The 11,588-nt window shown below is 42.9% G+C and overlaps 1 protein-coding gene across 1 annotated transcript in view; it reads right to left on the reverse strand.

Annotated features, from left to right (window-relative positions):
* inpp1 (inositol polyphosphate-1-phosphatase) overlaps positions 1-747 on the reverse strand; it is a 52,574-nt gene extending 51,827 nt beyond the window's left edge. Inside the window, exon 1 of the mRNA XM_056274628.1 lies at positions 351-747. The gene's annotated coding sequence lies outside the window, so the exon portion shown is untranslated. The remainder of the gene's footprint in view (positions 1-350) is intronic.
* Between the last annotated feature and the right edge of the window lie 10,841 nt (positions 748-11,588).

Here is an 11,588-nt window from a genome sequence, read left to right on the forward strand (position 1 = left end):
AAAGGGAATTTTCAAGAACCTATATAATGCGTTACATCGGTGGTCTTCACTACTTCCGCCTACTAACCAGGCGACCGTGACCATCCTGATGAAGGTCCGTGGAACCACAGGCTCGTGAACCTCCGTGTGGTCGCTCTAGCAACCGTATCAACCACCGCAGCTCGATACCGCGAATGAGACTTGTCGTGTGACGGATCCGTGTGAAACCCCGTTTGACAGGTTCCGTGTGAAACCCCACGTTTGAAACCTCACGTTTGAAAGGTTCCGTGTGAAACCCCACGTGTGAAACCTCACGTTTGACAGGTTCCGTGTGAAACCTCACGTTTGAAAGGTTCCGTGTGAAACCTTACCCGGACCGCGGAGTGACGAGCTGTGACGGCTTCCTGCACCGTGTTTCTTCTTCTGTCTCGTCTCCGCGCCCACGCGCCGTGTCCAAACACCACAGATGTAGTAAACAAATGTAGTAAACAGGCGTGACCGCTCGTGGTACAGTAACAGGTCCAAAGTAATCTAAATAGAACGGTACTTTCCGGACTCAGATTTCCATGTTATTGTTTCGTCAGTGTTTAGTGTCGGAGAGACGGACTACTGTGTTCTCCTGAGCAGGACAAGTCAGAAGTCAGTCCGGCTGGAGAACCGGTGACCAACGTGATGTCGACCAGACGACTTTGTTTGGTAAACGATGCGGAAAGTCGTCAGTATGGTTAAATGTAGGCCTACGCTGAGCCTGGTAACCTGACACAGATTCCCCACATAGTGATAGTCCCGTCACATCACGTCCTTCATATGACGCAGACTGCTGGACTGGGGGAGGCTGGATTTCCTCATACCTTCCGCCGCTCCTGCTGTACATGATGACGTTTGTGTGTGTGTGGGGGGGGAGTCATAGTTATGAAGTTATAATAATGTGCGGGGGGGTCGTAGTTATGAAGTTATGATGACATGTGGGGGGTCATAGGTATGAAGTTATGATGACGTGTGTGGGGGTCATAGTTATGAAGTTATGATGACGTGTGTGGGGGTTATAGTTATGAAGTTATGATGACGTGTGGGGGATCATAGTTATGAAGTTATGATGACTTGTGGGGGGTCATATTTATGAAGTTATGGTGACTTGTGGGAGGTCATAGTTATGAAGTTATGATGACGTGTGGGGGTCATAGTTATGAAGTTATGATGATGTGTGGGGGGTCATAGTCATGAAGTTATGATGATGTGGAGAGGGTCATAGTTATGAAGTTATGATGACGTGTGGGGAGTCATAGTCATGAAGTTATGATGACGTTTGGGGGATCATAGGTATGACGTTATGATGACGTGCTGGGGGGTCATAGGTATAAAGTTATGATGACGTGTGGGGGGGGTCATAGTTATGAAGTTATGATGACGTGTTGGGGGGTCATAGTTATGAAGTTATGATGGTGTGTGGGGGGTCATAGTTATGAAGATATGATGACGTGTGGGGGGGTCATATTTATTAAGTTATGATTATGTGTGGGGGTCATAGTTATGAAGTTATGATGACGTGTGTGGGGGGTCATAGTATTGAAGTTATGATGACTTGTGGGGGGTCATAGTTATGAAGTTATGATGACTTGGAGGGGGTCATAGTCATGAAGTTATGATGACATCCGAGAGCTCATAGTTATGAAGTTATGATTACGTGTAGGGGTCATAGGTACGAAGTTATGATGACGTGTGGGGGGTCATAGTTATGAAGCTATAATAACATGGGAGCTCATAGTTATGAAGTTATGATTGTGTGTGGGGGGTCATATTTATGAAGTTATGATGATGTGTGGGGGGGTCATAGTTATGAAGTTACTATGATGTGTGGGGGGGTCATAGTTATGAAGTTATGATTATGTGTGGGGGGTCATAGTTATGAAGTTATGATGACGTGTGGGGGGGTCATAGTTATGAATTTATGATGACGTGTGGGGGGTCATAGTTATGAAGTTATGATTATGTGTGGGGGTCATAGTTATGAAGTTATGATGACGTGTGTGGGGGGTCGTAGTTATGAAGTTATGATGACGTCTGGGGGTAATAGTTATGAAGTTATGATGACGTGTGGGGGTCATAGTTATGAAGTTATGATGACGTGTGGGGGGGTCATAGTTATGAAGTTATGATGATGTGTGGGGGGGTCATAGTTATGAAGTTACGATGACTTCTGGGGGGTCATATTTATGAAGTTATGATGACGTGTGGAGGGGTCATAGTTATGAAGTTATGATTATGTGTGGGGGTCATAGTTATGAAGTTATGATGACGTGTGTGGGGGGTCATAGTATTGAAGCTATGATGACTTGCGGGGGGTCATAGTTATGAAGTTATGATGACTTGGAGGGGGTCATAGTCATGAAGTTATGATGACATCCGATAGCTCATAGTTATGAAGTTATGATTACGTGTAGGGGTCATAGGTACGAAGTTATGATGAGGTGTGGGGGGGTCATAGTTATGACGTTATGATGACGTGTGGGGGATCATATTTATGAAGCTATGATGATGTGTGGAGGGTCATAGTTATGAATTTATGATGACGTCTGGGAGCGGATAGGATGATGTGTGGGGGGTCATAGTTATGAAGTTATGATGACGTGTGGGGGGTCATAGTTATGAAGCTATAATAACATGGGAGCTCATAGTTATGAAGTTATGATTGTGTTTGGGGGGTCATATTTATGAAGTTATGATGATGTGTGGGGGGGTCATAGTTATGAAGTTACTATGATGTGTGGGGGGGTCATAGTTATGAAGTTATGATTATGTGTGGGGGGTCATAGTTATGAAGTTATGATGACGTGTGGGGGGGTCATAGTTATGAATTTATGATTATGTGTGGGGGGTCATAGTTATGAAGTTATGATGACGTGTGGGGGGGTCATAGGTATGAATTTATGATGACGTGTGGGGGGGGTCATAGTTATGAAGTTATGATTATGTGTGGGGGTCATAGTTATGAAGTTATGATGACGTGTGTGGGGGGTCGTAGTTATGAAGTTATGATGACGTCTGGGGGTAATAGTTATGAAGTTATGATGACGTGTGGGGGGGTCATAGTTATGAAGTTATGATGACGTGTGGAGGGGTCATAGTTATGAAGTTATGATGATGTGCGGGGGGGTTCATATTTATGAAGTTATTATGATGTGTGGGGGGGTCATAGTTATGAATTTTTGATTATGTGTGGGGGGTCATAGTTATTAAGTTATGATGTTGTGTGGGGGGTCATAGTTATGAAGCTATAATAACGTGGGAGCTCATAGTTATGAAGTTATGATTACGTGTAGGGGTCATAGGTACGAAGTTATGATAACGTGTGGGGGGTCATAGTTATGAAGCTATGATTGTGTTTGGGGGGTCATAGTTATGAAGATATGATGACGTGTGGGGGGGGGTCATAGTTATGAAGTTATGATTATGTGTGGGGGGTCATAGTTATGAAGTTATGATGACGTGTGGGGGGTCATAGTTATGAATTTATGATGACGTGTGGGGGGGTCATAGTTATGAATTTATGATGACGTGTGGGGGGGTCATAGTTATGAAGTTATGATGACGTGTGTGGGGGGTCGTAGTTATGAAGTTATGAGGGGGTGTGTGGGGTCATAGTTATGAAGTTATGATGACGTGTGTGGGGGGTCGTAGTTATGAAGTTATGAGGGGGTGTGTGGGGTCATAGTTATGAAGTTATGATGACGTGTGGGGGGTCATAGTTATGAAGCTATAATAACGTTGGAGCTCATAGTTATGAAGTTATGATTGTGTGTGGGGGGTCATATTTATGAAGTTATGATGATGTGTGGGGGGGTCATAGTTATGAAGTTACTATGATGTGTGGGGGGGTCATAGTTATGAAGTTATGATTATGTGTGGGGGGTCATAGTTATGAAGTTATGATGACGTGTGGGGGGGTCATAGTTATGAATTTATGATGAGGTGTGGGGGGTCATAGTTATGAAGTTATGATTATGTGTGGGGGTCATAGTTATGAAGTTATGATGACGTGTGTTGGGGGTCGTGGTTATGAAGTTACGATGACTTGTGGGGGGCCATATTTATGAAGGTATGATGACGTGTGGAGGGGTCATAATTATGAAGTTATGATGACGTGTGGAGGGGTCATAGTTATGAAGTTATGATGATGTGCGAGGGGGTTCATAGTTATGAAGTTATTATGATGTGTGGGGGGGTCATAGTTATGAATTTATGATTATGTGTGGGGGGTCATAGTTATTAATTTATGATGTTGTGTGGGGGGTCATAGTTATGAAGCTATAATAACGTGGGAGCTCATAGTTATGAAGTTATGATTGTTTGTGGGGGGTCATATTTATGAAGTTATGATGATGTGTGGGGGGGTCATAGTTATGAAGTTACTATGATGTGTGGGGGGGTCATAGTTATGAAGTTATGATGGTGTGGGGGGTCATAGTTATGAAGATATGATGACGTGTGGGGGGGGTCATAGTTATGAAGTTATGATTATGTGTGGGGGGTCATAGTTATGAAGTTATGATGATGTGTGGGGGGGTCATAGTTATGAAGTTACTATGATGTGTGGGGGGGTCATAGTTATGAAGTTATGATTATGTGTGGGGGATCATAGTTATGAAGTTATGATGACGTGTGGGGAGGGTCATAGGTATGAATTTATGATGACGTGTGGGGGGGGTCATAGTTATGAAGTTATGATTATGTGTGGGGGTCATAGTTATGAAGTTATGATGACGTGTGTGGGGGGTCGTAGTTATGAAGTTATGATGACGTCTGGGGGTAATAGTTATGAAGTTATGATGACGTGTGGGGGTCATAGTTATGAAGTTATGATGACGTGTGGGGGGGTCATAGTTATGAAGTTATGATGATGTGTGGGGGGGTCATAGTTATGAAGTTACGATGACTTGTGGGGGGTCATATTTATGAAGTTATGATGACGTGTGGAGGGGTCATAGTTATGAAGTTATGATGATGTGCGGGGGGGTTCATAGTTATGAAGTTATTATGATGTGTGGGGGGGTCATAGTTATGAATTTATGATTATGTGTGGGGGGTCATAGTTATTAAGTTATGATGTTGTGTGGGGGGTCATAGTTATGAAGCTATAATAACGTGGGAGCTCATAGTTATGAAGTTACGATTACGTGTAGGGGTCATAGGTACGAAGTTATGATGACGTGTGGGGGGTCATAGTTATGAAGCTATAATAACATGGGAGCTCATAGTTATGAAGTTATGATTGTGTGTGGGGGGTCATATTTATGAAGTTATGATGATGTGTGGGGGGGTCATAGTTATGAAGTTACTATGATGTGTGGGGGGGTCATAGTTATGAAGCTATGATTGTGTGTGGGGGGTCATAGTTATGAAGATATGATGACGTGTGGGGGGGGTCATAGTTATGAAGTTATGATTATGTGTGGGGGGTCATAGTTATGAAGTTATGATGACGTGTGGGGGGTCATAGTTATGAATTTATGATGACGTGTGGGGGGGTCATAGTTATGAATTTATGATGACGTGTGGGGGGGTCATAGTTATGAAGTTATGATTATGTGTGGGGGTCATAGTTATGAAGTTATGATGACGTGTGTGGGGGGTCGTAGTTATGAAGTTATGAGGGGGTGTGTGGGGTCATAGTTATGAAGTTATGATGACGTGTGTGGGGGGTCGTAGTTATGAAGTTATGAGGGGGTGTGTGGGGTCATAGTTATGAAGTTATGATGACGTGTGGGGGGTCATAGTTATGAAGCTATAATAACGTTGGAGCTCATAGTTATGAAGTTATGATTGTGTGTGGGGGGTCATATTTATGAAGTTATGATGATGTGTGGGGGGGTCATAGTTATGAAGTTACTATGATGTGTGGGGGGGTCATAGTTATGAAGTTATGATTATGTGTGGGGGGTCATAGTTATGAAGTTATGATGACGTGTGGGGGGGTCATAGTTATGAATTTATGATGAGGTGTGGGGGGTCATAGTTATGAAGTTATGATTATGTGTGGGGGTCATAGTTATGAAGTTATGATGACGTGTGTTGGGAGTCGTGGTTATGAAGTTACGATGACTTGTGGGGGGCCATATTTATGAAGGTATGATGACGTGTGGAGGGGTCATAATTATGAAGTTATGATGATGTGCGGGGGTCATAGTTATGAAGTTATGATGACGTGCTGGGGGGTTCATAGTTATGAAGTTATTATGATATGTGGGGGGTCATAGTTATGAAGTTATGATTATGTGTGGGGGGTCATAGTTATGAAGTTATGATTACGTGTGGGGGTCATAGGTACGAAGTTATGATGAGGTGTGGGGGGTCATAGGTATGAAGTTAAGATGACGTGTGGGGGGTCATAGTTATGATGACGTGTGTGGGGGTCATAGTTATGAAGTTATGATGACGTGTGGGGGGTCATAGTTATGAAGTTATGATGGTGTGGGGGTCATAGTTATGAAGATATGATGACGTGTGGGGCGGGTCATAGTTATGAAGTTATGATGATGTGTGGGGGGTCATAGTTATGAAGTTATGATGATATGTGGGGGGGTCATTGTTATGAAGTTATGATGACGTGTGGGGGGTCATAGTTATGAAGTTATGAGGGGGTGTCTGGGGTCATAGTTATGAAGTTATGATGACGTGCGGGGGGTCATAGTTATGAAGTTATGATGACGTCTGGGAGCTCATAGGATGATGTGTGGGGGGTCATAGTTGTTAAGTTATGATGTTGTGTGGGGGGTCATAGTTATGAAGTTATGATGATGTGGGAGCTCATAGTTATTAAGTTATGATGATGTGTGGGGGGTCATTGTTATGAAGTTATGATGACGTGTGGGGGGGTCATAGTTATGAAGTTACTATGATGTGTGGGGGGTCATAGTTATGAAGTTATGATGGTGTGTGGAGGATCATAGTTATGAAGATATGATGACGTGTGGGGGGGGTCATAGTTATGAAGTTATGATTATGTGTGGGGGGTCAAAGTTGTGAAGTTATGATGACGTGTGGGGGGGTCATAGTTATGAATTTATGATGACGTCTGGGAGCGGATAAGATGATGTGTTGGGGGTCATAGTTATGAAGTTATGATGACGTGTGGGGGGGGGGTCATAGTTATGAAGTTATGATGACGTGCTGGGGGGTTCATAGTTATAAAGTTATTATGATGTGTGGGGGGGTCATAGTTATGAAGTTATGATTGTGTATGGGGGGTCATAGTTATTAAGTTATGATGTTGTGTGGGGGGTCATAGTTATGAAGCTATAATAACGTCGGAGCTCATAGTTATGAAGTTATGATTACGTGTAGGGGTCATAGGTACGAAGTTATGATGACGTGTGGGGGGTCATAGTTATGAAGCTATAATAACATGGGAGCTCATAGTTATGAAGTTATGATTGTGTGTGGGGGGTCATATTTATGAAGTTATAATGATGTGTGGGGGGGTCATAGTTATGAAGTTACTATGATGTGTGGGGGGGGTCATAGTTATGAAGTTATGATTATGTGTGGGGGGTCATAGTTATGAAGTTATGATGACGTGTGGGGGGGTCATAGTTATGAATTTATGATGACGTGTGGGGGGGTCATAGTTATGAAGTTATGATTGTGTGGGGTTCATAGTTATGAAGTTATGATGACGTGTGGGGGGGTCATAGTTATGAAGATATGATGACGTGTGGGGGGGGTCATAGTTATGAAGTTATGATTATGTGTGGGGGGTCATAGTTATGAAGTTATGATGATGTGTGGGGGGGTCATAGTTATGAAGTTACGATGACTTGTGGGGGGTCATAGTTATGAATTTATGATGACGTGTGGGGGGGTCATAGTTATGAAGTTATGATTATGTGTGGGGGTCATAGTTATGAAGTTATGATGACGTGTGTGGGGGGTCGTAGTTATGAAGTTATGAGGGGGTGTGTGGGGTCATAGTTATGAAGTTATGATGACGTGTGGGGGGTCATAGTTATGAAGCTATAATAACGTTGGAGCTCATAGTTATGAAGTTATGATTGTGTGTGGGGGTCATATTTATGAAGTTATGATGATGTGTGGGGGGGTCATAGTTATGAAGTTACTATGATGTGTGGGGGGGTCATAGTTATGAAGTTATGATTATGTGTGGGGGGTCATAGTTATGAAGTTATGATGACGTGTGGGGGGGTCATAGTTATGAATTTATGATGAGGTGTGGGGGGTCATATTTATGAAGTTATGATGACGTGTGGAGGGGTCATAGTTATGAAGTTATGATGATGTGCGGGGGGGTCATAGTTATGAAGTTATGATGACGTGCTGGGGGTTCATAGTTATGAAGTTATTATGATATGTGGGGGGTCATAGTTATGAAGTTATGATTATGTGTGGGGGGTCATAGTTATGAAGTTATGATTACGTGTGGGGGTCATAGGTACGAAGTTATGATGAGGTGTGGGGGGTCATAGGTATGAAGTTAAGATGACGTGTGGGGGGTCATAGTTATGACGACGTGTGTGGGGGTCATAGTTATGAAGTTATGATGACGTGTGGGGGGTCATAGTTATGAAGTTATGATGGTGTGGGGGTCATAGTTATGGAGATATGATGACGTGTGGGGGGGTCATAGTTATGAAGTTATGATTATGTGTGGGGGTCATAGTTATGAAGTTATGATGATGTGTGGGGGGTCATAGTTATGAAGTTATGATGATATGTGGGGGGTCATTGTTATGAAGTTATGATTATGTGTGGGGGGGTCATAGTTATGAATTTATGAGGGGGTGTCTGGGGTCATAGCTATGAAGTTATGATGACGTGCGGGGGGTCATAGTTATGAAGTTATGATGACGTCTGGGAGCTCATAGGATGATGTGTGGGGGGTCATAGTTGTTAAGTTATGATGTTGTGTGGGGGGTCATAGTTATGAAGTTATGATGATGTGGGAGCTCATAGTTATTAAGTTATGATGATGTGTGGGGGGTCATTGATATGAACTTATGATGACGTGTGGGGGGGTCATAGTTATGAAGTTACTATGATGTGTGGGGGGGTCATAGTTATGAAGTTATGATGGTGTGTGGGGGATCATAGTTATGAAGATATGATGACGTGTGGGGGGGGTCATAGTTATGAAGTTACGATGACTTGTGGGGGGTCATATTTATGAAGTTATGATGACGTGTGGAGGGGTCATAGTTATGAAGTTATGATGATGTGCGGGGGTTTCATATTTATGAAGTTATTATGATGTGTGGGGGGGTCATAGTTATGAATTTATGATTATGTGTGGGGGGTCATAGTTATTAAGTTATGATGTTGTGTGGGGGGTCATAGTTATGAAGCTATAATAACGTGGGAGCTCATAGTTATGAAGTTATGATTACGTGTAGGGGTCATAGGTACGAAGTTATGATGACGTGTGGGGGGTCATAGTTATGAAGCTATGATTGTGTATGGGGGGTCATAGTTATGAAGATATGATGACGTGTGGGGGGGTCATAGTTATGAAGTTATGATTATGTGTGGGGGGTCATAGTTATGAAGTTATGATGACGTGTGGGGGGTCATAGTTATGAAGTTATGATTATGTGTGGGGGTCATAGTTATGAAGTTATGATGACGTGTGTGGGGGGTCGTAGTTATGAAGTTATGAGGGGGTGTGTGGGGTCATAGTTATGAAGTTATGATGACGTGTGTGGGGGGTCGTAGTTATGAAGTTATGAGGGGGTGTGTGGGGTCATAGTTATGAAGTTATGATGACGTGTGGGGGTCATAGTTATGAAGCTATAATAACGTTGGAGCTCATAGTTATGAAGTTATGATTGTGTGTGGGGGGTCATATTTATGAAGTTATGATGATGTGTGGGGGGGTCATAGTTATGAAGTTACTATGATGTGTGGGGGGGTCATAGTTATGAAGTTATGATTATGTGTGGGGGGTCATAGTTATGAAGTTATGATGACGTGTGGGGGGGTCATAGTTATGAATTTATGATGAGGTGTGGGGGGTCATAGTTATGAAGTTATGAGGGGGTGTCTGGGGTCATAGTTATGAAGTTATGATGACGTGCGGGGGGTCATAGTTATGAAGTTATGATGACGTCTGGGAGCTCATAGGATGATGTGTGGGGTGTCATAGTTGTTAAGTTATGATGTTGTGTGGGGGGTCATAGTTATGAAGTTATGATGATGTGGGAGCTCATAGTTATTAAGTTATGATGATGTGTGGGGGGTCATTGTTATGAACTTATGATGACGTGTGGGGGGGTCATAGTTATGAAGTTACTATGATGTGTGGGGGGGTCATAGTTATGAAGTTATGATGGTGTGTGGGGGATCATAGTTATGAAGATATGATGACGTGTGGGGGGGGGTCATAGTTATGAAGTTACGATGACTTGTGGGGGGTCATATTTATGAAGTTATGATGACGTGTGGAGGGGTCATAGTTATGAAGTTATGATGATGTGCGGGGGGGGTCATATTTATGAAGTTATTATGATGTGTGGGGGGGTCATAGTTATGAATTTATGATTATGTGTGGGGGGTCATAGTTATTAAGTTATGATGTTGTGTGGGGGGTCATAGTTATGAAGCTATCATAACGTGGGAGCTCATAGTTATGAAGTTATGATTACGTGTAGGGGTCATAGGTACGAAGTTATGATGACGTGTGGGGGGTCATAGTTATGAAGCTATGATTGTGTGTGGGGGGTCATAGTTATGAAGATATGATGAAGTGTGGGGGGGGTCATAGTTATGAAGTTATGATTATGTGTGGGGGGTCATAGTTATGAAGTTATGATGACGTGTGGGGGGTCATAGTTATGAATTTATGATGACGTGTGGGGGGGTCATAGTTATGAAGTTATGATTATGTGTGGGGGTCATAGTTATGAATTTATGATGACGTGTGGGGGGGTCATAGTTATGAAGTTATGATTATGTGTGGGGGTCATAGTTATGAAGTTATGATGACGTGTGTGGGGGGGTCGTAGTTATGAAGTTATGAGGGGGTGTGTGGGGTCATAGTTATGAAGTTATGATGACGTGTGTGGGGGTCGTAGTTATGAAGTTATGAGGGGGTGTGTGGGGTCATAGTTATGAAGTTATGATGACGTGTGGGGGGTCATAGTTATGAAGCTATAATAACGTTGGAGCTCATAGTTATGAAGTTATGATTGTGTGTGGGGGGTCATATTTATGAAGTTATGATGATGTGTGGGGGGGTCATAGTTATGAAGTTACTATGATGTGTGGGGGGGTCATAGTTATGAAGTTATGATGACGTGTGGGGGGTCGAAGTTATGATGGTGTGGGGGTCATAGTTATGAAGATATGATGACGTGTGGGGCGGGTCATAGTTATGAAGTTATGATTATGTGTGGGGGTCATAGTTATGAAGTTATGATGACGTGTATGGGGGGTCATAGTTATGAAGATATGATGACGTGTGGGGGGGTCATAGTTATGAAGTTATGATTATGTGTGGGGGGTCATAGTTATGAAGTTATGATTATGTGTGGGGGGTCATAGTTATGAAGTTATGATTATGTGTGGGGGTCATAGTTATGAAGTTATGATGACGTGTGTGG

The sequence above is a fragment of the Lampris incognitus genome, chromosome 2, assembly GCF_029633865.1.
Source record: "Lampris incognitus isolate fLamInc1 chromosome 2, fLamInc1.hap2, whole genome shotgun sequence".
Classification (NCBI taxonomy): domain Eukaryota; kingdom Metazoa; phylum Chordata; class Actinopteri; order Lampriformes; family Lampridae; genus Lampris; species Lampris incognitus.